The sequence below is a fragment of the Periplaneta americana genome, chromosome 11 (genome assembly GCF_040183065.1).
Source record: "Periplaneta americana isolate PAMFEO1 chromosome 11, P.americana_PAMFEO1_priV1, whole genome shotgun sequence".
Lineage (NCBI taxonomy): Eukaryota > Metazoa > Arthropoda > Insecta > Blattodea > Blattidae > Periplaneta > Periplaneta americana.
Genome location: NC_091127.1, coordinates 108,359,353 through 108,386,941, shown reverse-complemented (window position 1 = coordinate 108,386,941; position 27,589 = coordinate 108,359,353). Strand labels below are relative to the sequence as shown.

Below are 27,589 nucleotides of genomic sequence, written 5' to 3'. Positions count from 1 at the left end.
CGTAGTCAGTAATAAAAGTTCATTGTGAAAGTTTACCTGTGTTAGGGAAGTGGACAGGTGTTACAGAATACCTGTATTAAGGTAGCATTCAGCAGCTATGTTGTTGCAAATGTTCTGCTTTACGTCCTTTCTATTTTGTAACTTTATCTTAATTTTACATATTCACTTATTCCCTTACTTCAACTTAGTTCTGTTAGAGGTATGAACATAAGTGCGCTTTTGGGTTTGTAGGTTTGAAGGATTCGGTCTAGCCACCTGTAAATAAGGAGTTAATATAAAAACCTAATTAAGACTGTCATTATAATCATTTCCTTACGATATCTAAAAAAACATTAATTAATTAAATCCGTGATCATAGATTTTTGTATGTAAAAAGGAAATTGGAACATTCGGTTATTATTGCTTCAGACTTTTATGTCTTAATTATTAATTCGGGTCAGTTCATAGATTTTGATATCCAATATTCTTTACATGTTAGGTTTCCATTTTGCTTGTTGTTACGACAGTCACTTGAAGCAAATTAAAATTTTTGTATTTCATTTTGGCTTTATTAACAATGCGTATTATCGAAGACAGATGTCCTTAAGTAAGATCCTGTAATTAGAGCATATTTGACCTACACAAGGCCAAGGGCTGAAGTGCGATGGGATATCCTCAAAATTAGTAAACCATTTTGTAATGATTGAATGTGTAAAAATGAATTAATGAATGGATCATTATGAAATTGTGTACGGATTATATAAATCACTAGGCCAGATATTTATTACCATCCAATACTGAGTAGCTAGTTTCGCAAAGTTGTTAAAAAGGTATTACATGTTACGAAATCATAAATTAAAAAATTGCTGTATTATCCATTCATTCAAACCTAAGTTACGCATTTAACATGTTACAATAATCTACGGTACCGCACCGTAATTTGTTAAATTTCTCTCCTAAATTGATTATTAATAGCTAATTAATTAATACATAGATCATCCAATAATAATAATAATAATAATAATAATAATAATAATAATAATAATAATAATATTTTATTGCGAGAACAAAGATGCAATAGGCTATATAGGCCCTATATATTCCACATAATGTTAAGACGTTTTATTAAATAACAAAGTAAAAAGAAGAAAAAACACAGATATCACAATAATTGAACTTTAAATTTTCTCTCTAATCAGCAATTTTTTAATTGATTTTTTAAAATAAAGAGCATTACCAAATTGTATGTTTGAGAATTTAGTCATCATGTTATAAAGCCTTGGACCGAAGTTGCTACTGTCATTATATGCTACAGTTGTGGTACGTTTGAGTACTATCAAGCATATGTAGTCTGATCTTTTGGTTTTATATTTATGTGAATATAAATTAAATAATTATATTTCGGTTTTTATGTACAAAATTCAATATTATATTGTTATAAATTTGATGGAAGTCAAATTCTTTAAAATCTGAATACAAGAGTTCTGTAGTATAATCAAGAGTTTTATTAAGGCATATTTTTATTATTCTTTTCTGTAACAGAGTTATTGGCATGAGGGAGGTACTATAAGCACTACCCCATCCTATAATGCCGTACTGTAACATAGCTTGTACTAATGCGAGGTAAATCAGTCGTAAAGTATGGGCAGTCAAGTAATTTCGTAGGATGACAAAATAGTGAATAATTTTTCTTAATCTAGTGCACAAAAAAGAACATGTTTATTCCAACGTAAATGTTGGTCGATTATTATTCCGAGATACTTAACTTGAGGAAATTCATTTAGAATGGGACAGTTACAACTATTAGAAGAACAATTGGATGTATGAATTTTTAAACACAAGAGCGAATCTAACAATGGTTACTAGTGGCAACATTTGAATTAACAACACAGAAAACATTTTTGGAACAGTCACATTGTTGCAGTGCTAAGAAGTAATTTCCTCCAACATGAAGAACCCGCCTCCACAATTCAGCCAGACGACGGATGCCATCCACAGCGTCTTGTTCTGCTAATCTTCGAACAGACTGCTCTGCTGCTGCTATAATTGCCTGTCTGGTTATAAAGCGAACTCTTCTAAGTGGTACAGAGGTGTGAAAATTATTAGAATAATCTTAATTTTAAAGGTTTTTTAATAGTTCCTTCACAAATATTCATTGAATTGATGAATACTGGTATATAATATTACTAGCCTATACTGATGTAGCTTAGTATCAAAGACGGACATCTGTCGTCTCCATAGTTTTGATCTAGAGGCAATTTTTTAATTCACAGTGTTCTTTGTAATATTTAACACAATTTATTTTATAAATATAGTGTTAGAGTTTGCATATGGTTTCACTATAACTTGAAAGAGCATGAAAAATTGTGTAAAAAAGCACAGCTATCTAAATTTCGAATGAGGTCAGATGTCCGTCTTTGATATTAAGCTACTCATATATTTACTACTAACAATGCCGGAAAGCATTGTTGTACATTGGTATTTTTCTTATTTTATAATTGTTATGGGAATTCAGAAATTATTATATTATGTTGGCGGAATTGGAAACATAAAAAATTAATTAAGAAATGCTTTAAACAAATTGTTCTTTGCGTTTACATTGTTGTCAAGGTTCAAATGAACGTATACATCTGTTTTGCGCATATAATTTTTTATGTTTCCAATTCCGCCAACATAATATAATAATTTCTGAATTCCCATAACAATTGTAAAATAAGAAAAATACCAATGTACAACAATGCTTTCCGGCATTGTTAGTAGTAAATATATCCTACATCAGTATAGTAATATATACCAATATTCATCAATTCAATTAATATTTGTGAAGGAACTATTAAAAAACCTTTAACATTAAGATTATTCTAATAATTTTCACACCTCTGTAATTTCATTTTCGGGAAAAGGTCGAACTCACATGGACAGTATCTGGATAGTATGGAGGATGCTCCAGAACTTTTCAGTTCCATCTGCGAAGTAAATTAACCACAGGGACAGCTATGTGAGAGCGAACACCATCATGTAGAATAATAGGATGAGAATTCAGGAGATTTGGTTATAAATGGTGTTCCAGAAAGTAACTATACTATGCACAATTCACACGATTTCCGACAGGAACTGAATGAATGAGTGAGAAGGATTCCGTCAAAATCATAACCAACAACGGTGTTCTGCCAGCGCCACGTTTTTTTATGAACATCTTCCCTCACGCTGCGAAATGCATGCGCCCGCCTATAGTCACGGTACGATATAGTTAAATCTCTCTACCACAAGCTTTCAGTAATGCTATATGGCATTTGGAAATTGCCTACTGAAGAATGAGCTGGAAGGAATGGTGAATGGAAGAAAAGTTTGGGGCAGAAGACAGACATCAGTAAGGTACATGGATCGTATGCGGAGACTAAGAAGAAGGCGGAAAATAGGAAAGATTGGAGAATGTCTGGTTTGGAGTAAAAGACCTGCCCTTGAGCAGAACACTATGAATGATTGAATATATTATACACATCGAGGACATAATGCCAGAAGGGTGTATCAACAAAACTGCCAATTTACAGTAGAGCCATAAAAAGAAAGAATTACTTTTTCCTTTCTTGTCTACATAGGAAGGTACGTACTTTGTTTGGTTCTTTCTCGTGTTCATTGTAATTTTCGAACGACTGTTCCATTAAAAAACTGCCAATTTAGAGTAGAGCCATAAAAACATGGAATGATTTCTCCTTTGCTTTTCTACACAACAATGTACATTCTTTGATTTTTCTTCGTTTCCATTGTAATCTTCGAAAGATTGTTCCGTTACCGTTACAAATATCTCAATGATGCAAAATTTGTTGATACGCCCTTCTGGCATGATACCCTGAAAATAATGGTATAATACACCGGTAATAAAATCTCCGGCCGTTAAAAGCGCATGTAAGTGCAGGTCTTATTACATTTATACGTATAACGTAGTTTAGGAATTATAGGCGCGAAAAAAAACTGGCCTGAAAATGTGTCGGTTGACTGTTTGGTATGGCACTCTAGTAGTGGACCGAACTTACATAGACATATTCATGTAAAAAAAGGGTGTCGGAAAGCCGTTCCGGCGCTCTTAGCCAGAAAAAAGCACTGTTTAAAAATATTGCATTCCTATTAAAGTCAGTAAATCCATCTGGTTAATAGGCACATACAATACATATAACCGCTTTTACTTTGAGTGGATGAATGATTCCGAAACGATTTAGTCAAAACGGAGATTTTTTAGAAACACTTTGAATATATATTTTATTCGTGGTTTTCATGTGTAACCGTTTCAAATAAAACCACATTTCAACAATGTTTTCTTCAGATAAATAATTTTTAAACATAGAAGCTCTTAGTGTGTTTCCGCAGTAAAAATTAGCCTACATAATTTACCGTAGTTATAGGACTGTGAATTTGCGAGCAAAAAGAATCAGGAAGAATCTGGTCGTGGATAACTCACTTGGCAGAATATTACGTATAATAATGATGATATTGTTATTAATTAAGGCATATGCGAGTAGGTCTATATAAAATCATTTGAAATCCTTTCAAACATCAATTAGTTTCTAATGTATAATACAATTTTGCTATTTCCAACAATACATAATACTCGTACAAACATTCTGTATATTTATTTTGCACGCTGAATGTACAGTACGCATGTGCAATCGGAAATATGGGAGAAAGACTGTGAAACGTCTGAAGATAGTGTTTTAATATTGGTCAGTTTTTCATCCTAATTGTGTTAATTTTGTCCCTTAACATTATTATTATTATTACTATTATTATTATTATTATTATTATTATTATTATTATTATTATTATTATTATTATTATTATTATTATTATTATTATAGGCTAATATCTTATCCTCAACTAGGCCTACAAGTTCAATTTCTCGGCAGTACACAGGTCCAGTAAAAATTTCATCCCGAAACAGACCTGGAGTCCAGAATATTCTGTAACACTTTCCGATGGATATGAACAGTTCCAAAGAAGACAAATGTCTTGTATATATCTAAACATTTTACCTGAATTGATAGTCTTCACAATTTTTTTCTGACTTTGGTAGTATGCAGGGCCTAATTAGCTAGAATCTAAGAAAATATAGGCTAAAATTGTATTTCTTGGAGATGAGTTGCAGGATTTAATAAATGAAGCGGCTATTCAAAGAAGGGCCCAACTCGCCATTTTAAAATTTTATAGACGGAACAAAAAACTTAATATCTCGGTATCAAATAGCGACACAAAGTCATTTCTTTAACATCACATATTCAAAGCACTTCCAAGAAGCTATGGTTTAATTCTATTCTTTCTGTGACTGTTTGAAAAGGGTTTAATTGTAATTTAAAAATAACAGAATTGGGTTCTTCTTCTACAATAGGCCTACTATTATTTTAGAAATAAAATTCCTCCTAAATCCTTATTATTAATATAATTTGAACACTGATCAAATTCTAAGCTATTACAATAAGTAAATTCAAACATACTATGAAAACTGAAACTCCAAACTACACAATGTAAGACCTAACTGTAAATGACAGGGTCCTTCTTCTACAAACTGAAATACAGTGTTATAATAGTAATTGGGTCCTTCTTGTACCAACCGAGATATTCATTACGTGTTTTCTGCTCGAATTATAATTGTCTCGGCCCTTTTTATACTAACCAGACGCGCCTTCTAAAGAAGAACAATGAAATGGGAGAAAAAATTATTTTGACTATTACACTTTTACTACGTCATACTACTTTTGACCAATAAAACGGTAGGAAAGGACGTCTTTCAACCAATCATAGCTGCTTATCGCGCAATTTTATCGTTTCCCTAGCATTTGCTTAATTTTATCGCTTCCCTAGCATTTGTTTGTGTTCTATCACTACCATAGCATTTGTTTATTTGTTTGCCAACATTTCAAACTGCAAATCCTTTACGGTACTATAAAACATGCTTTGCGATCGTCATTTGTTTACAACATAGACAGTCAACTGAAAATGGAGGCTCCGTTCAAACGTTTTGGTGAAGCTAACATTTGTGAAATAGAATTTCAGTACGTCAATCAATATTTTATTGTAGGCCTATTAGAATACTTTATTTCTTCTAATCTTTATATACTTTCTTCTAATCGTGTAATACTTACTTACAAATGGTTTTTAAGGAACCCCCGTAGGTTCATTGCCGCCCTCACATAACCCCTCATCGGTCCCTATCCTGTGCAAGATTAATGCAGTCTCTATTATCATATCCTACCTCCCTCAAATCCATTTCTAATCATGTAATACTCAATTAAATCCCACTCGAGTTTTGATTTCCTCTAGATAAATCTGCTTTTGTTCCACTCGCATATTTATCGATAAAATCGAAACCTCTAGTGAGATTACTGTTGAAAAAATTGCAAGTTGTTCCCTTTTTTGAGTAGCCGTTTCAGATGTTTAATGTCATTATTATAGAGACAGGCAAAATATGAAATTCCACTTTCTAACTAAACCATTCCTGTTAGTGTACTATTCACTAAATATAGAATGTAATGAACGCCAAAAAAATTCACATTTATAATGTTTTCGTAGGCCTAAAATGTTGATATTTCATAAAAAAAATCTCCTTTTTTTTTCTTCATATTTCGCACGATTCCCCCCCCTCCCCCTGCGTTTTTATTTCTGTAACTATCACTGAATCAGACTTTCTAGATATTATAAGGAGACAACAGAGATGCTTTCCAGGAAACACTTGAAAAACCCAAGCCATCATTCCACCAATATTCTGGAATTCCCAAGTGAAATCTCAAAATTCCCCTTTACTGTCATTGAACTGGTAACATCAATGAATTCAGGAAGCCAAAAGAAAACAAGTGGTTCCTATTCCAACTTTACTCCTTCTTTCGAATCCAGTGAAAAGTCTTTTCATTGTTTCTATGTCTACTTATATAGTGTAAATTAATATTTGAAAAGGGTTTCAACCATGAATTTTTGCTGTCTACCTAATTTCTCCTCTTTTTGCAATTCCATGCGTTTTTCATCATAAAAAAACAATATTAACTGACAGAAGGTGTAAGTTAGAAAAGTTACTTGTATTGCAACCAGCCAACATAAAAACTCTTTTTGTTCTCTTCAGTATAACAATAGAGTTATCTAGTTTTGCATTCAGGTAAGGATTTGATTGTATTGGAAAACTAACTATGCAGAGTTATCGTATTTTTTTGGTAGCTCATTAAATGTAGGCAAAATTATTAATCTCTGAAAACTTATTTTTTATAATAATGATGTAAATCTGCTCCAAATTGTTCAGGGACGAAGATAGTTTAGCATTGAAATATTTATTACATATTTCGGCTGAATTTTCTTCATATTGTGCTGGTCTGTAGTCATTAAGAATTATTAGCAGTATTAGTATTGAAATACAGTTGTATTTAAAGCACCCTGTTAGTGTATCGCATGTTTTAGCAAAACTCCATCACCTCTCTCCTGGTCCAAAAGTATGTGCTATATTCTGCTATTCTTCTAAAAATGTTTCAACTTTTTTTTGTCTGTTCGCCTTTTTTTTTTTTTTTTTTTTTTGCCTAATGTGTTGCTATACAGCAGACTGGAAATGACAAGTATATTGCCTACTTTTATGTTATATAATTTTTGGACTAAATTAGATCTTGCAAGTTTTGTCTAACACTCCCAAGTTATGTATGAATTTTGTATTATTTTCAAGATGGTAATTTTTATTTTTGAGTGATATATTACAGTGCAGATAATCAACAGTAATTGTTCACACTCGTTTCAATTTTTGTTTGTTTGCCGCTACCATAATCTTGTTTCTTATTGAATCCTGTCCAGAAAATATATCACTCATATGTAGGCATCTGATAATGAATGACAAAAATTGCCCATTTTATTTTATATATTTACAGTGTTCAACATGATAACTTTTTTTTTTTTTTCGTCTGCAATAACATGGTGCAAAAACTCAGATATCTGACGGCCCGAGACTAGTATAGTTATAGAAGTCATGACGTCCTCGTCCCACTCCACCGTCAGAATGCTCGACTTTCTCAGTGGTTTTTTACAATAGAAGTTATGACTGAGAGAAGGATTGCCTTTTGTTGTTTGATATTTACAGTAGGCAGCGAGTGCCTCGGCTACTTCATGAAACTAAGAACGTTGTTTTGTCCTGCGCTATAGCTATAAGAATTGTCCATTTGTAATAATCTCAACTCATATATATTGTATTAATTGATTCAAATAAACTTCTAAAGTCATAGAGAAGCAACAGTATGGAAATTCCCTTTAATATGGTGTCATAAATTCCCAGCTTATATTTATGCGTGCTCATACTCGTTTGTGTTGAATCTACCTCTAGGAAGAGATTGGAAGGCATATTACAGTTAGGTTTTGGGGTGAATAGTCGTGCGAAAATATTCTTCTTGGAACTACGAACGACTATCTACAGATATGATTCAGGTATTTCGGGGCCAGTTTAACAAAGAATTTACCATCTTCCGTCGTGATACCGACATAGCCCAAATCATTATTATTATTATTATTATTATTATTATTATTATTATTATTATTATTATTATTATCATTATTATTATTATTATTATTATTATTATTATTATTATAGTCTGCGCAAGAATAGCTGGCAAATATTTTTTTCTGTATTGAACATATTCGACTTATTATAGAAGACCATTACGGAAGAAGCATTTCCCCTTATTGCATACTTACTTACTTACTGGCTTTTAAGGAACCCGGAGGTTCATTGCCGCCCTCACATAAGCCCGCCAGCGGTCCCTATCCTGTGCAAGATTAATCCAGTCTCTACCATCATATCCTACCTCCCTCAAATCCATTTTAATATTATCTTCCCATCTACGTCTCGGCCTCCCCAAAGGTCTTTTGCCCTCCGGCCTCCCAACTAACACTCTATATGCATTTCTGGATTCGCCCATACGTGCTACATGTCCTGCCCATCTCAAACGTCTGGATTTTATGGTCCTAATTATGTCAGGTGAAGAATACAATGCGTGCAGTTCTGTGTTGTGTAACTTTCTCCATTCTCCTGTAACTTCAGCCCTCTTAGCCCCAAATATTTTCCTAAGAACCTTATTCTCAAACACCCTTAATCTCTGTTCCTCTCTCAAAGTGAGAGTCCAAGTTTCACAACCATAAAGAACAACCGGTAATATAACTGTTTTATAAATTCTAACTTTCAGATTTTTTGACAGCAGACTAAATGACAAAAGCTTCTCAACCGAATAATAACAGGCATTTCCTATATTTATTCTGCGTTTAATTTGCTCCCGAGTGTCATTTATGTTTGTTACTGTTGCTCCAAGATATTTGAATTTTTCCACCTCTTCGAAGGATAAATCTCCAGTTTTTATAGTTACATTTCGTACTATATCCTGGTCACGAGACATAATCATATACTTAGTCTTTTCGGGATTTACTTCCAACCCAATCGCTTTACTTGCTTCAACTAGAATTTCCGCGTTTCCCCTAATCGTTTGTGGATTTTCTCCTAACATATTCACGTCATCCGCATAGACAAGAAGCTGATGTAACCCCTTCAATTCCAAACCCTCTGTGTTATCCTGAACTTTCCTAATGGCATATTCTAGAGCGAAGTTAAAAAGTAAAGGTGATAGTGCATCTCCCTGCTTTAGCCCGCAGTGAATTAGAAAAGCATCATAGAAACTGGCCTATACGGACTCTGCTGTAAGTTTCACTAAGGCACCTTTTAATTAATCGAACTAGTTTCTTGGGAATACCAAATTCAATAAGAATATTATATAAAACTTCTCTCTTAACCGAGTCATACGCCTTTTTTAAATCTATGAATAACTGATGTACTGTACCCTTATACTCCCATTTTTTCTCCAATATCTGTAGAATACAAAAAATCTGATCAATAGTCGATCTATTACGCCTAAAACCATATTGATGATCCCCAATAATTTCATCTACATATTTCATATTGCATGCTGCTTAATTAAATTTTAAATTTTGTTATCGATGTCGGTATGCATTTTTTTTATGTTGTTGCTGCGATAGACTTCATTTTTGAGGTGTCACTGTTTATCTTGTTATCCACTCTGTCACTCAGCTATTTAGGCTACTATCCATTATTATACTCATCTGAACATTTATTCATCAAACATCAATGAATGAATTGCCGGTAATTAATTCATCCACCCTTCCAGTCGCTAAACTGTCCATTAATTAATTAATCCACACACAACTACTCACTATTCATTGAACTTCCTATACATTTAGACTACTTACTCTCACATCCACCCTTTTCCTATCCATTCTTCCCCCATCCGACGGCGCGATCGTCCGTCCGTTCGTCTAGCCGTCAATTCATCCATTATTATCATTACATTACTCCTTATATCCGTCCGCCAGTTCATTCATTAACCACACTACCCATCTGTTCATCAGTCTATTCCAGGCATGGACAATTATGTTCCTGCGCGGGCACTGCTTACACCATCTCTTCCTTTCTCCCTCCTCAAATATTCTATCTGTCGTAATATATCTCAACTATATATATATATATATATATATATATATATATATATATATATACATACAGTATATAAGCGAAGGTTGAACCCGTTACCATAGCATTGTAATAAGGGGTATGTAAAGTGATGGATATGGCGATAAATTGTAGCCTAAACTTCGTTCTAGTTTCCAAGAAGCACCGAAACATTAGTATTTTGTTATTATGAATAAAGGTAAAGCTCAGTGTCTCAACTGTTCAGTTTATAAAATCAGATGGCACTTTGATCTTGAACATCATGATTTTGGCAAACATGAACTTGTAGGTATCATATGTTAAAATGGTTTATATTAATAAAATAGTTCATACATACAATAAAGCAATACAGTATTTTAATGTATTTTTTGTGATGCAGGTGGAAATAGTACGTTTTCAAAGATCTACGAGAAAAATTTGTTAATGGAAAAACCAACCCACAATCACTACCAGTTGAAAATGCGGTGCAATCAAGTTATCGAATTTCAAAACACAGAGCCGAGTCATAGAGAACAATGCCCTTTTTGCAAAGTCATGTAAAACTGGCAGGAATTGTATGACTTAATTATTTCCTAATGACAAGTTTCCTAACTATGTAATTTCGCAGCTAAGATGTTGGTAATCTGTGCATCCACATAATAAGTCTGTAATCAATTTTTTTCTGATATTATCAGTGTCATCTTTCCTTTATCTAAAAAAATGTGTAGCTTTTACTTCTCGTGCTTTCTTGTGAAATCCCGAGGTGTTTTGAACATGTGGTAGGGCTATTCGTGTGTCTACACTAATGCATTGATGTTGGCAATGCTTGGCGTTGCTCAATAGAAAATGCTTGTTTTGATACTTTGTTGAATGGAGTCACTTCTGTCAGTTGCGACTCGCCTAGTTGAGCATTCCAAACATAGCGTTTCAAACAGTCATAAAGAAATTCATATAATTGTCTCGTGCGTCATTTATAGAGGACGATATTGTTTAATCCAAATTGAGGATTGAAATCATGGTAATTTAATACACTTTGTTTCAAAACGACGGTAACATTTTCATATGAATATTATTAAGTATTAATGAGAAATTAACATGGTATACCTACACGCCATTTGATAGGTCAAAGTTTCAAGTTCTAAGTTTCGGAAGACATATTTTTTCTGTTATGAGGCAACTAGGCCAGGAGATAAGGGGTAGGGTGAATAATTTCTTTCCCCCTCTATTGCATACATCGCCGACTAGCTACATGTTACACTAGTCAGACTTCAGATGCATATAAAAACAATAATTGTTCTTTCTCTGACACATCGTCAAGGGAGATGTACTGCTTGATAATAGAAGTACATATCAGCCAGAACCTCAATCAAAGGATTATAGTTCCGTTAATAAATTATTAATATAATGTATTCTGTGCTCGCTGCACTGTTTATTTCAGTCAGGCACTTCCCACTTTATATACAGTCCATGCGTGAATTTTCGAGACCTGACTTAGCTGACTGATGTCATTGCAGTAACGCAGAGTAGCACGGTACATGTTTCCGCTAAGACAACAAAGGATATTATCACATTGACAACAAACAAACAAATACCCAGTGGCGGATTAATCACTGGCATCGTGACTGCAACATAATATGGAAAATTCCGAAATTGTGGGGAACTTTTCCAGTTGATTTATTTATTTAGTAGGTTATTTTACGACGCTTTATCAACATCTTTCTAGAGTAAGCCATTAGGAAAGTCCAGGATAACAGAGAGGGTTTGGAATTGAACGGGTTACATCAGCTGCTTGTCTATGCGGATGACGTGAATATTATGTTATGAGAAAATCCACAAACGATTAGGGAAAACACGGACATTTTACTTGAAGCAAGTAAAGAGATAGGTTTGGAAGTAAATCCCGAAAAGACAAAGTATATGATTATGTCTCGTGACCAGAATATTGTACGAAATGGAAATATAAAAATTGGAAATCTAACCTTTGAAGAGGTGGAAAAATTCAAATACCTGGGAGCAACAATAACAAATATAAATGATACTCGGGAGGAAATTAAACACAGAATAAATATGGGAAATGCCTGTTATTATTCGGTTGAGAAGCTTTTATCATCCAGTCTGCTGTCAAAAAATCTGAAAGTAAGAACTTATAAAACAGTTATATTACCGGTTGTTCTGTATGGTTGTGAAACTTGGACTCTCACTTTGAGAGAGGAACATAGGTTAAGGGTGTTTGAGAATAAGGTGCTTAGGAAAATATTTGGGGGTAAGAGGGATGAAGTTACAGGAGAATGGAGAAAGTTACACAACACAGAACTGCACGCATTGTATTCTTCACCTGACATAATTAGGAACATTAAATCCAGACGTTTGAGATGGGCAGGGCATGTAGCACGTATGGGCGAATCCAGAAATGCATATAGAATGTTAGTTGGGAGGCCGGAGGGAAGAAGACCTTTGGGGAGGCCTAGACGTAGATGGGAAGATAATATTAAAATGGATTTGAGGGAGGTGGGATATGATGATAGAGACTGGATTAATCTTGCTCAGGATAGGGACCAATGGCGGGCTTATGTGAGGGCGGCAATGAACCTCCAGGTTCCTTAAAAGCCAGTAAGTAAGTTATCAACAACTTAGGTTATTTAGCGTCTGAATGAGATGAAGGTGATAATGCCGGTGAAATGAGTCCGGTGTCCAGCATCGAAAGTTATCCAGCATTTGCTCAGATTGGGTTGAGGGAAAACCCCGGAAAAAAACCTCAACCAGGTAACTTGCCCCGACCGGGAATCGAACCCGGGCCATCTGGTTTCGCGGCTAGATGCGCTAAGCGTTATTCCACAGATGTGGACTTTCCAGTTGAAGTTATCAACATTGTAAGGAAACCATACTCTGTTTAACTCGATTTCCCATACGCTAACGTCACGTTATATGCTTTTTTTTTTTTTTACTAATGGCGAGTACTTGATTGTTCGTCATTCACTCATATGAAGTCAGTTATGTAGACCAATTTACCTACAGAGTTGTTGCCCAGGTGCGCCATAGGAGGTTGGTCTACGCTATCCTCTTTGAGATGACGATAGAAATTTGAGATGCCACAGAGGAACCGGAGCTTCCGGAGAAAATCCCTTTGTTAACCTAGACCACGAGCTTGCTCAACACAAGTCATAAATCGGGGATACGCCGGTTCCCGACGCCTTCACCTCACTGAAATATTCGTCGTACTCACTTTTGTTAGAGGCTGAGTAAAGTCTAGGGTCATAGTGAAGCCGGAAGGATTAGATCAATGAAGAAAATCCATGATCTCGTCGGGAATCGAACTCGTGACTTTCTAGCTTGGAGTGATACGCCTTAACCGTGGCGGTACCGTGCGCCCCAATCAGTAATCGCCACAATCCTAATTTACGCTTATGAAACATGGGCCCTAATCAGAAACGAAGAAGAAAAGCTTAAAATGAAAAGAAGATATTAAGAAAGATTTTTGGAGCAGTCATAGAGACTCAGCAAAATAATGAAAAATACTCGTTTTAAGAAATAAATGAAAAACGACTAGTGCGTCCTCGAATGAGATTAAAAATACCTAGCTTGAAAAAAGATACTACATTTTTAAGTTTAAATAATTGGAAAAATATTTGTATTCATAGAGTTAGTTGGCATTTTGTTGTATATTCAGCAGCAAAGAACCTACATGTTTCATAAAGGTTAAATAAACATTGTACATTATGATTTTTTAACGACGTTCGTAACTTTCGAGGTTATATCAACATGTTTTTTTACATGTCAGTAAATCTAGTGAATGAGCCTGTTGCATTTAAGCACACTTAATACCATCGTCCTGGGCTGGGATCGAACCCGCAACCTTGGACACAGAAGGCCAGCACTCCACCTACTGCGCCACCCAGGTCTACCATAAGGTAATAATAATAATAATAATAATAATAATAATAATAATAATAATAATAATAATAATAATAATCGTTTCTTTTTAATATGTGTTTTTAAAGTTATGATAACGCACATTCATAACAATCTCAACGAAGAGTGCATAGAAGCTACTATTGATGATCGATTTATTTGGTGGTAGTGGGGAAGCCTCCAAGCTAGGTGGCCTAGGTACACACCATCTTAAAAATCCCGCACTGCAAACACCCATGTCACAGTCTAGTACGAGTATATACAGTCGAGTTTAAGAGGGTACTGGGAACAATAGACTGTGCAAGTACTATTTCGCATTGTCTGGAATGAGGCGATAGTAGCGATCCTAGTGGTTAGCAACTATTTATGGATGCATATTTACTACGTATTGAGCTTCGTGACTGTATTTACTAGGCTGTGCCCATGTCCTATGAGGGATTAGAATCCACAACAGCGACCTCCTCGTAACTTCTGCTCACTAGTCATTGAATGCATCCCTGCCGGTAACATGATTACTCGGATGGTTTTAACAGTTTAAATTGAACCCATTAATTTGTAATACACATACATTGTAACTAAATAAATGTGTTCAGCGACAAATCGAACGTAATACTTTACTATGTTAATGGTTGACTCCTTGCCCTTTTTTGAAATTCTGAATGCAGTTGGGTCTGAAGGTACCTTTCTGTATTGCTTTGACAGTAAGTAGAGATTAAAAGTAAACTAATGATAAATAATAATTATTATTCTGTTAGGGATCCTGTTTTCCGATGAATAAACATCTTAAAAATCGGTATAAAAACTTGGTTAATTTCGGTGTTATTTGCCACAAAAACATAAATCCAGTGTTATTTCACACTTAAAAAATACGACTTTTCGACTCTCGCAAATATAATTACTGAATATTCCTACAATGATTAGAGATATGTATCATCAAGGGAATCTTACAGATCTTTGTACATTTTAACAATACTTACAGTTTTCTACCGGCACTTACCTGTTTTGTAGAGAAATTAAGTTAGTATAACAGTCTCTCATCCTGTGTGTGAAAATAATATAGCTAACCTAATAGACACCACAAAACATTCAGGCTATGTACACTTTATAGTTAAAGGTAAAGTCATTCGAAATATGGCTTGAACATTAGATTTAAAATGGTGTATTGAAATAGGATCTAAATAATTCAAAATTTTGTATTACGTAAATATTAATGCACAGCGATTACAAGTAACAGTTTTTAAGACGATTCCACTACCTAATTAAGACAAAACAGTACAGTGCGAAAGGAACTTATCTTTACCAAAAGCGTATTTTATTAATTCACACACATATTTATGTGATTTACGATACATATATCTTTTGTGGACGTTACATTAAAAATTTCGTAGTAACACGAAAATAAATGAAGTTAGCTTGGAAAACTTTAATTTCGAATGGGCCTAAATTGGTGCTAAAAACAAACATTTTTCGTATGTTAAAGTATTTCGCGAGCTTAAACTTACGACATTTTGACCTGGAAGGACTACAAAGCATACAATTTTTGCTTTTATCAGCTAAAAACCCATTATTTTATGAATCCGTCCGTGGTTTGCGAAAACTGGATATCTCTGTTCCATGTAATTACTACTACCAGTCTGAAAGTTGCATGTCTATTTCTGTATTTTGTGTAAGATATGGAGTGTTTGTAAGCTTTTCTATCATAACTCATAAATTTATAATGGATTTTTGCAGTAACCTAGCTGCTAAAATCTCCTTATATCGTCACTATTTATCTTCATTTAGCTATCATTTGTCGTGTCTCGTGTCTTTCAAGGTCCGCTACTAAACTGTTTGCATATTGAAGTTTAGATTATCTGTGGTCACAGTCTTCCTCACGCCACATTTATTAAGATAAAAAGTAGTACCAACAAGGTAATAATATTTTAAGTGTAGCTACTCCATCATAGCAAATTATTCTGTTTTCTTGTCAGAGCTTTATATGTAAATAATTACGTCATAAATAAAGCTGCAGTGCGTTTTTACATTGTTTATTATTTTAAGTAGGCTATTTTATTATGTTGTCAATTTATTAGTCACACATTGTTTGTTTTGTTGATATAGGCCCCTATTATCAGACATATATGCCTACATGTTCACGAGAAATCATAATATGCAACACGCAAACAAATTGTGATCAGTATGCTAAGTTTTTATATGTGTAGTAAGGAAAATTTCTTTCAACAGAAATACAAGTAGCAGGGATCATCGCTATAATATAAAACAGTAAGAAAACTTTTTAAATAATTCAATTTGTTTCATTTTCAATCGTTTTAAAATTAGGTTTTCCAAATGCATTTCATTGAACGTTTCTTTGTGCTGTGAGAGAAAACCTCTTTGAGTTCTACACGTGATTGATCTCGAGTGAAAAGCGCCATTATTAACCTATTAATGAATTCCAGGCATCCACTGGATATTTTAATTATAATTTAGAAATTCAATAGTGTCACTTAATTAGAGAAATTTAAACATTACCTATCACACTTTGAAAGTAGCATATACAGCTATGTTCCTTTTTTGTGGAAGAAGCCCGAAGGCTTGCACCTCAGCCTGGGGTTTATTCTTCTTACCACTCCTATTTTGTGAATAATATTTGTCGCCGAACGGTCACGCTCTGGTATGAATACAGCACTTTGCACCGTAAAGTTAAACCGGCTATGGTTATGATGATAATGGCATTTGAATAAATCGTCGGTGTACAAGCAAAACACATTAAGTCAAAATTATTACTTCTGAGAAAAAGGCGTTTTTCTTCTGACAAAACTGAATTCTCGAAATATTATTTCTAGGAAGTTGCGTCGTGCTTAAGTTTGTTACGTGTTTCAATTCTAAGTTTATTCACATACATTATGTACATAATATATGCCTTTTTCTCAGAGGTATTATTTTTTACTTAATGTGTTTTGCTCGTAACCCAGGAAATTATAGCGAAATGAGTCGAGGTCCAACGCCGAAAGTTACCTAGCAATTCTGCTTCAATTCAATTTATTTTTTCGATATGATGATGAAGTAAGACGTCCTTTCTTCAGAATATCTCTTATTTCAATTTCATTTTGTCTCGTAGATGAAATGTCAAACAGATAAATAATATTCACTTCGGACTTTGGGACGTATTAAATTTGCATTAGTACCAGCTAAATTCGTTGAATCAACTTACAGTAGGATTAATAAGAGAAATTGACGGTAAATCTATGAAAGAAAGAAGACTGCTGTACTCATAATGAAGCCAGTAACGTCACTGGCTTTCTGTTAGCTTCGGCTAAGGTTATTCCGGCCACCGGCGTAGCTCAGTCGGCTAAAGGCTGGTCCACAATAAACCGGGAACGGAAACGAGAACGAGAACGGAAATATTGTTAAAATTAATGTATTTCAATGTGAACATTCACAATTAACGAGAAGCTTACCGGAGGCCGGGAACGGGAACGTGAAAGTTTCACAATAAACCGGAAACGAGAACGGAAATATTAAAATAAGTGTATTTAAATGTGAACATTCACAATTAATGAGAAGCTTGCCGGAGGCCGGGAAGGGGAAAGTTCCACAATAAACCGAGAACGAAAATGGAAATATTGCTAAAATTAATGTATTTCAATGTGAGCATTCAAAATTAACGAGAAGCTTGTCGGAGGCTGGGAACGGGAACGTGAAAGTTCCACAATAAATCGGGAACGGAAACGAGAACGAGAACTGAAATATTGTTAAAATAAGTGTATTTAAATGTGAACATTCACAATTAACGAGAAGCCTGCCGGAGGTCGGGAACAGGAACGTGAGAGCTAATTGTGAATGCTCACATTTAAATACATTTATTTTAACAATATTTCCGTTCTCATTTCCACTGCCGGTTTATTGTGGACCAGCCTTAAGGAGCTTGCCTTCCTATCCGAAGTTGCGATCGGGCACTGGTTCGATCCCCACTTGGGCTGATTACCTGGTTGGGTTTTTTCGAGGTTTTTCCCAACCGTAAGGCGAATGTCAGATAATCTATGGCGAATCCTCGGCCTCATCTCGCTATCACCAATCCCATCGACGCTAAATAACCTAGTAGTTGACACAGCGTCGTTAAATAACCAAGTAAAAAGAGTTATTATACAAGCTGCCGATGTCATGGTTACTGTGGTAACCAGTCGGCCACTACTTCAGTTGGCCTCAAAGCTTCGTGGGATGAACTTAAAATGAGTGGCAGCTTTTAAATATTTTGATTATGAGTTATAACCCTTCATTATTTATTATAACACAAATGTTAATAATCTCAATATAAAAAGTTTCACTTTTGTTTTTCTTGAAAGATTGTCTATCAGTAAATTTAGAACTTTGACAACCTCATTTACAGATGCAGAACATAATCTATCTTGAGAATTACCTTTTTTAAACAAAGGGCCTGCAACTATAAAATTAAGGTAGACCTTTACAAGGGTTTCACAAATTCACAGCTGCACTTGAATGACAAAAGTAAGATTACAAATCTTCAGCTAGAGAAGGGATTCTTTCTATATTGCAGCACAATATTTGACCATTTTATCTTGTATTTGTTTAACATACATTGAGAAAAACTACATAAGTAATATCATTACTATATTCTTCTTCATCCACAACGTTTAGACCAACTAGCGTATTCCGAAATCAAAAGTTAATTTCTTTGAAGCAGTAAGAAAATTGTCCTCTGGCCTCGTTACGGTTACTGCTTAGGGTAAGAACAATTACAATCATCTGGATGCCATCCCTGATGTTTCTGACATAGGCCTACTCATAAATATGAAATAAAATAAAAGTATAAATTTGAAGAATTTTCTAGTGGTTAGGAAAAAAATCGGAACTTTTAAATAACATTTAAAATTCACTCAGGACATACAGTAGAGATGATTAACGATCGGGAAAGCAAGACTAACAGCGCCCTCAAAGCCGAAAACCGGCACGACAATGTTGTATACGTCGCGCCATTGACGTAAAGACTGGTTGTGAGTGTTTCGAAACGTCGAGATTGATCACTCCCGAAGTCGCGAACGTCAAGCAGCCTTGAATCGTCACAGTTGCTCATACGTGACTGAACTTTTATCTACTTTGGCAAGTGTTATATAGCCTATGTATAAACAATCAAGTATCCTATTTGAAACATCATCTCTACCTTTCAGTGTATAATAATTCGTTCCCAAATATTTATTTAATTGCTAGGCCCTTATTAAAAGGCTAGGAATTTTCTTATCATATGTTTGGGATCAAGTGTGAAATCTCAAGTGAAAAGATATTAGCGTTATGTTTCTTAGAAATGCAAATTTATTTGAGAATTTTTTTTATTTATTTATATAACCATAGGTAATATCATGTAATAGAACCAGAACATTTTGATAACTAAGATACTGTTCTGTTTTGTCTTTTTGTCTCATTTAAAGATTTACAATGTTATTTATTTCAATGATGTATGTTATTCAAAGTTACGAAATCTTTCCACGCCGACCAAATGCTATTTCGAGAATGATGAGCGAGACTCGAAGCGCACGAGAATGACTAGTCGAGACTCGAAAGATAAATGCAACGAACACAGCGAGCGAGAGCGACAGTTAGTTTTGTTCATATCTAACATACAGTATTAGCAACATTAGCAAGCGGATTAGTAACAACTGTTTACTGTACGAGAACCGAGAATGGTGTCCAACAAAAGAAAAATAAAAGTAAAATATTTATTATAGTGAGAAATTGAACTTACAGATAAGTAACACAAATAACCTAGCTTTTTATAGCTAGTCACAGTGGCTTCTTGAAAGAAGAAAGACTCAATCAAGCGATCATTCATCAGGTCACACCAAACGTTGATATTTTATGTATCTTTTTGATTCTTAGTGATTTATATGGGCTTCGTTGGAATGAGTGTCTAATGCTCTTAACATTTTGGTAAGATATTTTTGGTCCTCATAATGATTTTTTGTTTTCAACACTGCTAGTTTCTTTTAGACGTCTCTCCCACTTCTTAATTGACTTAAAACAAGGCCGGAACCACCATGCACGATATACGAGTCGTCTAAACTTGAGTTGGTCGCGTGTTTCTGATTTTAATTCTGCAAGTCATAAAACATAATCAACTCGCTGTTGACTCATTGCCTTTATTTTCAATGTCGTTTAACAGCCTAATGTGCCATCCCGCAACAATGGTACAATAATAATAAAACTTATTTTGCGTCGAATAAAGTAAATTCTCATTTTATTAGGCAATTCTCTTCGAGCACTTTACAACGATACCAAACACGAATGTGTTACGTCAACTGGATGCCGAGGTAAACTGAATGAAATGCTTTTTGTGACCGAAAATGACAGTTTTTGGGAGGTGCCCGAATAGTGGAGGAGCAGATGCGCGCGACTTCGTTGCGCATTACCGCTACGGGACTCGTGACTCTCTAACAATATTACAGTATCATCGTTGTAGGTCTGTTAATTTAAAAATTATAGCTTTTCGTTATATCATTATTTGCGTTTATCGTATAGCCTGAAGTGCAGCCCCTATACTGACCCGAGTTCAGAGATGTAGTTCCATAATGAGAAATAAAATCCTTGTCAACATCGGATACTCATCGAGAGTAGACTACAATTAAGGAGAATTCGGCTCTCAATAATCATCCGACTACCTGATGACTACAGACGAGAATTCCAAGCAAATGCATGTTTTTATAGGAACATAGGACATAGCTCAAACTTAGTACTTATCCATTTCATTACTTTCCGGTTCCAAATATGTGCACTTTTTCCGTGCACATTTGCATGTTTTGCCCTTTTCGGAGATAAAAACATGCATAATGCATATTTAAGCAATTTTTATCTTAATCATAAATATAATATACATTATATTATTCACTTTAAATGCATGTTTTAATGGTTTTGAGTGGACACTTCAGCAGTGGCGTATACTGGTTTAAGGGCCTGGGCTACCACTGACCCTATTATTACACAAAATATATTTTAAAGTCCCTGTAATAAAATTCCTTACCTATTTATATATGAATTCCAGACGTCTTGATTGGGACGAAAATACTTTGATGACTTCGTCATTGAAATTACAGTTGGGCCGCTTGCGAAGTTTCTGTAGAAATGACTTTTCAATGGACATCAGTGCCAAGCCGGATAAACGTTCTTGTGTATGAGTTGATCTACAGTAGGATTTTATTATCTTCAACGCAGAAAATGTTCTTTCTACTGATGCTGACGTAGCTGGTATTGTCACAATTAATGTTGCCAATTTAAGGACTTCAGGAATAACTTGGTTCAGCTGGTTTTCATATATGGCAGATAATATTTCATGGATAGGTTTGTTCGAAAAATCAAAGACCTCTGCTGAATATATTACACTTAATTCATTTTTCAAACGTACTTGATCAAAGTGACTGTTATAGGACTGAAATAATTTCTTTAGTGCCTCATTCGGGAAGTTTTCTCTATAAGCAGAAAATTTTTGAGAATCTAGAAGATATGTGAACTGAAGCTTTCCATAATCAGAAAATCTGTCAGTAATTTCCATGTGCATACGATCTAGTATGCTGTAGTACAGCTGCCTGTATTTCAATTCATCATCTCCTTTTCTTCGCTTTAATGGTGGTTCCATTGTATTGGCTGAAGAATTTTCATTTTCCATATTACTCCATATGGACGGAAACCCACTACGTCTGAACTCGAATATAGTATTTTTTAACTTTGATACCTCTTGCAAGCAGTATGCTATGTCTAGACTTTTTGTCTGAAGAATATTGTAGAGCACATCTGTATGTGCGAACACTCTAGCATTGACTTCAAGAAGAAATATATTCTGAAACTGTGTGAAAAAATACAAATATCCTTGAGCCTGCACAATTACATCATCAACCCAGTTTTCTTCAGAGTCATTACAAATGATATTTTCAAAGAAAGCAGTCAGTTGTTCTCTGTATTACTTTACTGTATTTACAAGCCGAGATGTAAAATTGCATCTAGTTGGTGCTACTTTTGGGAGTTTCTTTTTCATAAATTCTTGAGTTTTTCTGATCTTTTAGGAAATGATGAGAAAAATGCAGCTAAACCCGAAAGTGTTTTGAAAAAAAAATGCGGCATTCTGGAATGGATGAAGTAGTTTGTTGCAAAACTAAATTGAGAACATGGCTGTAACAATGGACAAATAGTGCTTGAGGATACTTTTCTTGAACTTTTGTTTTTAAGCCATTAATATTTCCCGCCATAACTGAAGCATCATCGTATGTCTGTGCAATTAACTTATTGCCGACATTGTATTCTGCTATAACACCTTCCACATGCTGAAACCAAGCAGCAGCAGTTTTGCCCGAACTGGCATTTGTGAATCCTATAAACCGTTCTTGAACATTGGCAGTACTATCGACGTATCTTAAAACAGTGGACAATTGACTCTGATTAGAGCAGTCACTTGTTTCATCAACAACAATGGCCGCAAAAGGTGCTTCTTCTATTTCAGATTTTATGTTCTTTATCATAACCCCACTTATAGCAAATATTAAGTCATTATGAATTGCGGGAGAAGTACCACGAAATACTGTTGAACTCTCAAGATGATTGGCCAGTAAATGGTCAAATTCACTTAAGGAACTTGAATATTCAATATAATTTCCTCTATTGTCTGATTCCACACTCTCATTATGATCCCGAAAAGCCAATTCTTGTTTTCCTAGAAAGCAGACTGCGTTAATAAGATGCAGTAAAATCTCCCGATTTTTTTTCCACAGGAGCATTGTGTTGGTTGATATGTAGAGCTTTTTGCTTATCTAGCTGTAAATCAATTGTCTTCCCAAAGTTTGCAAAGTTCATGCTACTACAAATATGAGCTTTTGATTTGTCGTGGTTTAGGACTACCGTTCGAAGGGAGTTGATATTAGAAAACCCTCTTTTGACCACACATTAGTTTCGCGGCTAAATAAACATGGCCAGCAAAATAGTTTAGACAGTTTAGAACTACCACACAACCAATTCCACTTACCATATGATGTTGAAGTGAAATGGCGTGTGTACTCACGCTGTTTTTCTTTTACGTCCATGGACAAATTTAACTCAGGAGTTGGTCTTTCCATTTTCACAATTTCAACTTCCTCGTTGTATGTACGACGGTTAAAAGACACTTTTAATAAACCTTCTATTACACAATCATTTTCAACACAAACCTCTCCAGAAACTTGTTCTGTCATATTTTTCACAATATCACTTAATTGGGAAATTAAAAAATTAATAATTCACAATTAATATAACTCTTAGACACTCGAACAAATCACAAATTTAAAATACTGCACTGCAAGAACACAATTACATTCATGAGCTAGCGTGCTAAGCGTATTGTTGCTTCGCGCCTGCGAAGAAACCGATCACGAGAGCGGCAACTCACCCGGCCTTATACTGCACGAGTCCACACCTGTGGAGTAACGGTCAGCGCGTCTGGCTGCGAAACCAGGTGGCCCGGGTTCGATTCCCGGTCGGGGCAAGTTACTTGGTTGAGGTTTTTTCCGGGGTTTTCCCTCAACCCAATATGAGCAAATGCTGGGTAACTTTCGGTGCTGGACCCCGGACTCATTTCACCGGCATTATCACCTTCATCTCATTCAGACGCTAAATAACCGAAGCTGTTGATAAAGCGTCGTAAAATAACCTACTGAAAAAAAAAATACACTGCACGATGGAAACAGAAGAGAGCGGGGGGATGGGCAGTTGTGCGACCGGACAGCGTGAGCGGTACGGTCACAGGCTATACTGTATTTTTTTTTCATGGAGTGCAGTTTCATAGAAAGGACTTTGCCGACAGACCTTCTACTACCCCCTACTAATTGGTTGTCATAAATAAATGTCTTCCTTACTGTGACGGAAATCTTGTCTTCTCCTGTCAGTAACCAATCACAACCCTCGTTCAGAAGAATTGACAGGTTCCCGTCAAATCCACGTGGAGGCAGAGTTGCCGCGTCTTTTCCGAATTCCAAGAATGCCGTCGAGGGTCACCAGGATTGTGGCAACTTTGCAATGTTGGGACGAGGGGACAGGATGGAATTGTCAGAGGTGATTATGTAGGAAGTCATAAATCTGTAAGTGGGTGTTCAAAGGAACCACCGAACTGCACTCCTTGAAATAAAATAAGGTATACCTCACGTAGCAAGCGGTTTCTCCAGTGATGCCGCCTTGACAACTTGTTTCTTTTCGAGAGCAGAGAGCGCATATAAATCTAACAATTACTTTAATTTTAATTACTGTGGTAAAACTAATAATACAAAATTATTACATTATGTTATATTATAAACTTTTTCTTTTGTAATTTCCTTGGGCTACCGCCGGTAGCCCCGGTAGTCCGCAAAATACGCCCCTGCACTTCAGTTCCTCATTTTATCTTCAGGATTCAGAATAGAAGAAGGAAAAGAAAAAAACTAAGGTTCATTCAAGTTTGCACCCATAATTTCTTGCAATGTAGAGAAGTCATTCTCTGCCTACAGAAACATATTAATTGACAAGCGCAGAAACCTCGCAGAAACCAATTTAGAAATGTTGTTAGCTGTGCAAAAAAAAAATAAATAAATAAATAAAAAAAAAATAAATAAATAAATAAATTTGGAACAAAAATGGAAGTGCTAATTTTAATGTATTTTTCACTTCATCGTGCATGTTTCATAGTTTGATAGTGCATGAATGCATGTATATTTTGGGATTTTATAGTGCATGAAATTATCGTCTCTACTGTTTACTTAGATCTTCCCAAATGAAACAAAATTCGTTCATTTTCAGGAGGCGACTGTCTTCCTCGGTGACAATTTGAATACAGTAGAACCTTATTATCCGTTGTAATGAAGGGGGTGGACTGGACGGTTAATCGAAAGAATCGGATATTCCGTACCATAAAATATTTTTGTAAGTGCATACTACAGTCTCATAATTTCCTCCGTGATGTTGTGTTTAACATACTAGATAGTGGATCAGAAGTACACTAATCTAATTCTGGTTGTCAATGACGGGTTTATAAGGGCCAAGGAAATTCCTTGTGATGGTTGTTTGCGGAAGGATAGGTAGAGGTCTCCTATTGTAGATCTAGCCTACATAAGTTACGTTATACACTTTATCCTTATTTTTCATTAAATCGCGCACAATTATAACGCCAATCACGTATTCTGATGCGAAATCGGCCGTGGTTTCTCTTTTTCCAAACCCCTCAATTATTTGCATTTTTATTTCGATACTTAGTAAACACTTTTAACACCCGTGGAAGATAACTTGCATAGAAGTTATAAAGTACGGGCATTCGAGCAGTAGAGCAAGGACTGAAAGCTGCACAGGTTTATTATATATTGTGCGGAAGTTCTTGGGACTATTTGTTTGAAAGCAGCCAGTGACTATTTTACAAGTTGGGAAAAACACCTTCAAGTAACTGTTCCTATTGCTGGCAATAGTACTATGTAAGGGTAAAGGCTTGTAATAAAAAAACACTAGAGAAAATAGGTACTAATATGAGGTATAGTAGCCTACTAAGTTTCTTACATGTTTCTTTCGGCAGTAAAAAAAGAAATAAAGAAAAAAGTGGTAGAAAGACAGTCGTATAATCCATCGATCGGTTAATAGGGTGACGGATAATCAGGGTTCTACAGTATATCACAAAGTAAAGAGCGCTGTCATTGGTCAGTGAGAAGGTTTAATCTGTGAGATTGGCGCGATTATTTCGGAATGGTAGAGGTGTCCTTGTAGATAGTATTGAATTAGGACCTATAGGCAGCAGAGAGGTAGAATTCTCATTCTTTCTTGCCTTTAGAACTAAGAAAAGATAATGTGGTCATGGTTAAGCTCCACAACTTTTTTTAAGCCAAGTAGACCTATATAAATTAGACTGTAGTTAAGAAAGTGAAATTAAAAATAGGCGGAGAAGAAACTAATCTAGAAATTAATAGTATACTGTTAAACAAATACCCCCCCTAATAAGAATTAAAATAAAAATAACAATAGACTTTAAAACAGAGCTTCAACAAAATGCTTGGGTTTGTAGCCTGCAAATTTAATGTAGTATTCCGACTTGACATGTACCGGTAACCAGTTCTGCATTGGTGGTTTCTGCAGAAGATGGAGACAGTAATGTGACACCTCCTTCAGTCACAGATCCCCGCCCTGCTCGGATGCTGGGCGGCATGCTCCAGTTCCCCTATGGGTGGATGTGCCCGTCGTCTTCTGGCCAATATCACTCTTCGGTCGTTCCCTCAGTTAACGGACGGGTCACCCGTTTCATATCCAGGATAGTCCAAGCCTCTGATTCTCAAACTGTTGTTTGTAGATTGTTCTTGGCCCATGCTCTTTTTATTTATTTATTCAGTTACTTATTTACTTATGTATTTATTTACTTATTTATTTGTCCTCTGCTATTTTCCTAAGCCAAAGCAGTGAATCCAGATTCAAATGCCGAAACGAGTAGAAATTGATATTTCTACAATGGGTCTGGGCATGTCTCTCTTGTGTTTTTTTAGTTAGTTATTTAACGACGCTGTAACAACTACGAGGTTATTTAGCGTCGATGAGATTGGTGATAGCGAGGTGGTATTTGGCGAGATGAGGCCGAGGATTCGTCATAGATTACCTGGCATTCACCTTACGGTTGGAGAAAACCTCGGAAAAATCCCAACCAGGTAATCAGTCCAAGCGGTAATCGAATCCGCGTCCGAGCGCAATTTCAGACCGGCAGGCATTTGCCTTAACCGACTGAGCCACACCGGTGGCTTCTCTTGTGGTGGTTGGTGGTGGTAATGATAAGGCGATAGTGATGATAATGTGACAACCAGAGCAGAGATTCCTTTAACCTGAGCGGTGCTGTAAACGACGCAGCGACTGTATTTCTAGAGGAAAGAAAGAGACAGAGAATACCTTTACGATCCCATTCGGAAGCAGTGCTCGCGTGTATACAGGTACAATCTTATAGCAGGTCAATGAAACAAAGTTTCCATGTGTACTAAATTTTTCATTATTGGCCAACATATTTTGCACTGGAATTTAACACAGTAAACTTCATATAACCACAGTCTAGTATATACAGTCACGAAGCTTGAGTCCATGAGGTGCTAGGAACACTAGACTGTGCAGGTACTATTTCGCATTTTCTCTGATGAGGCGATAGTAGCGATCCTAGTGGTTAGCAACTATCTGTGGATGCATATTTACTACGTATTGAGC

The 27,589-nt window shown here is 35.5% G+C and overlaps 1 protein-coding gene across 1 annotated transcript in view; it reads left to right on the top strand.

Moving 5' to 3' along the window:
• crb (cell polarity complex component crumbs) overlaps positions 1-27,589 on the top strand; it is a 390,522-nt gene that overhangs the window by 159 nt on the left and 362,774 nt on the right. The window lies entirely within an intron of this gene.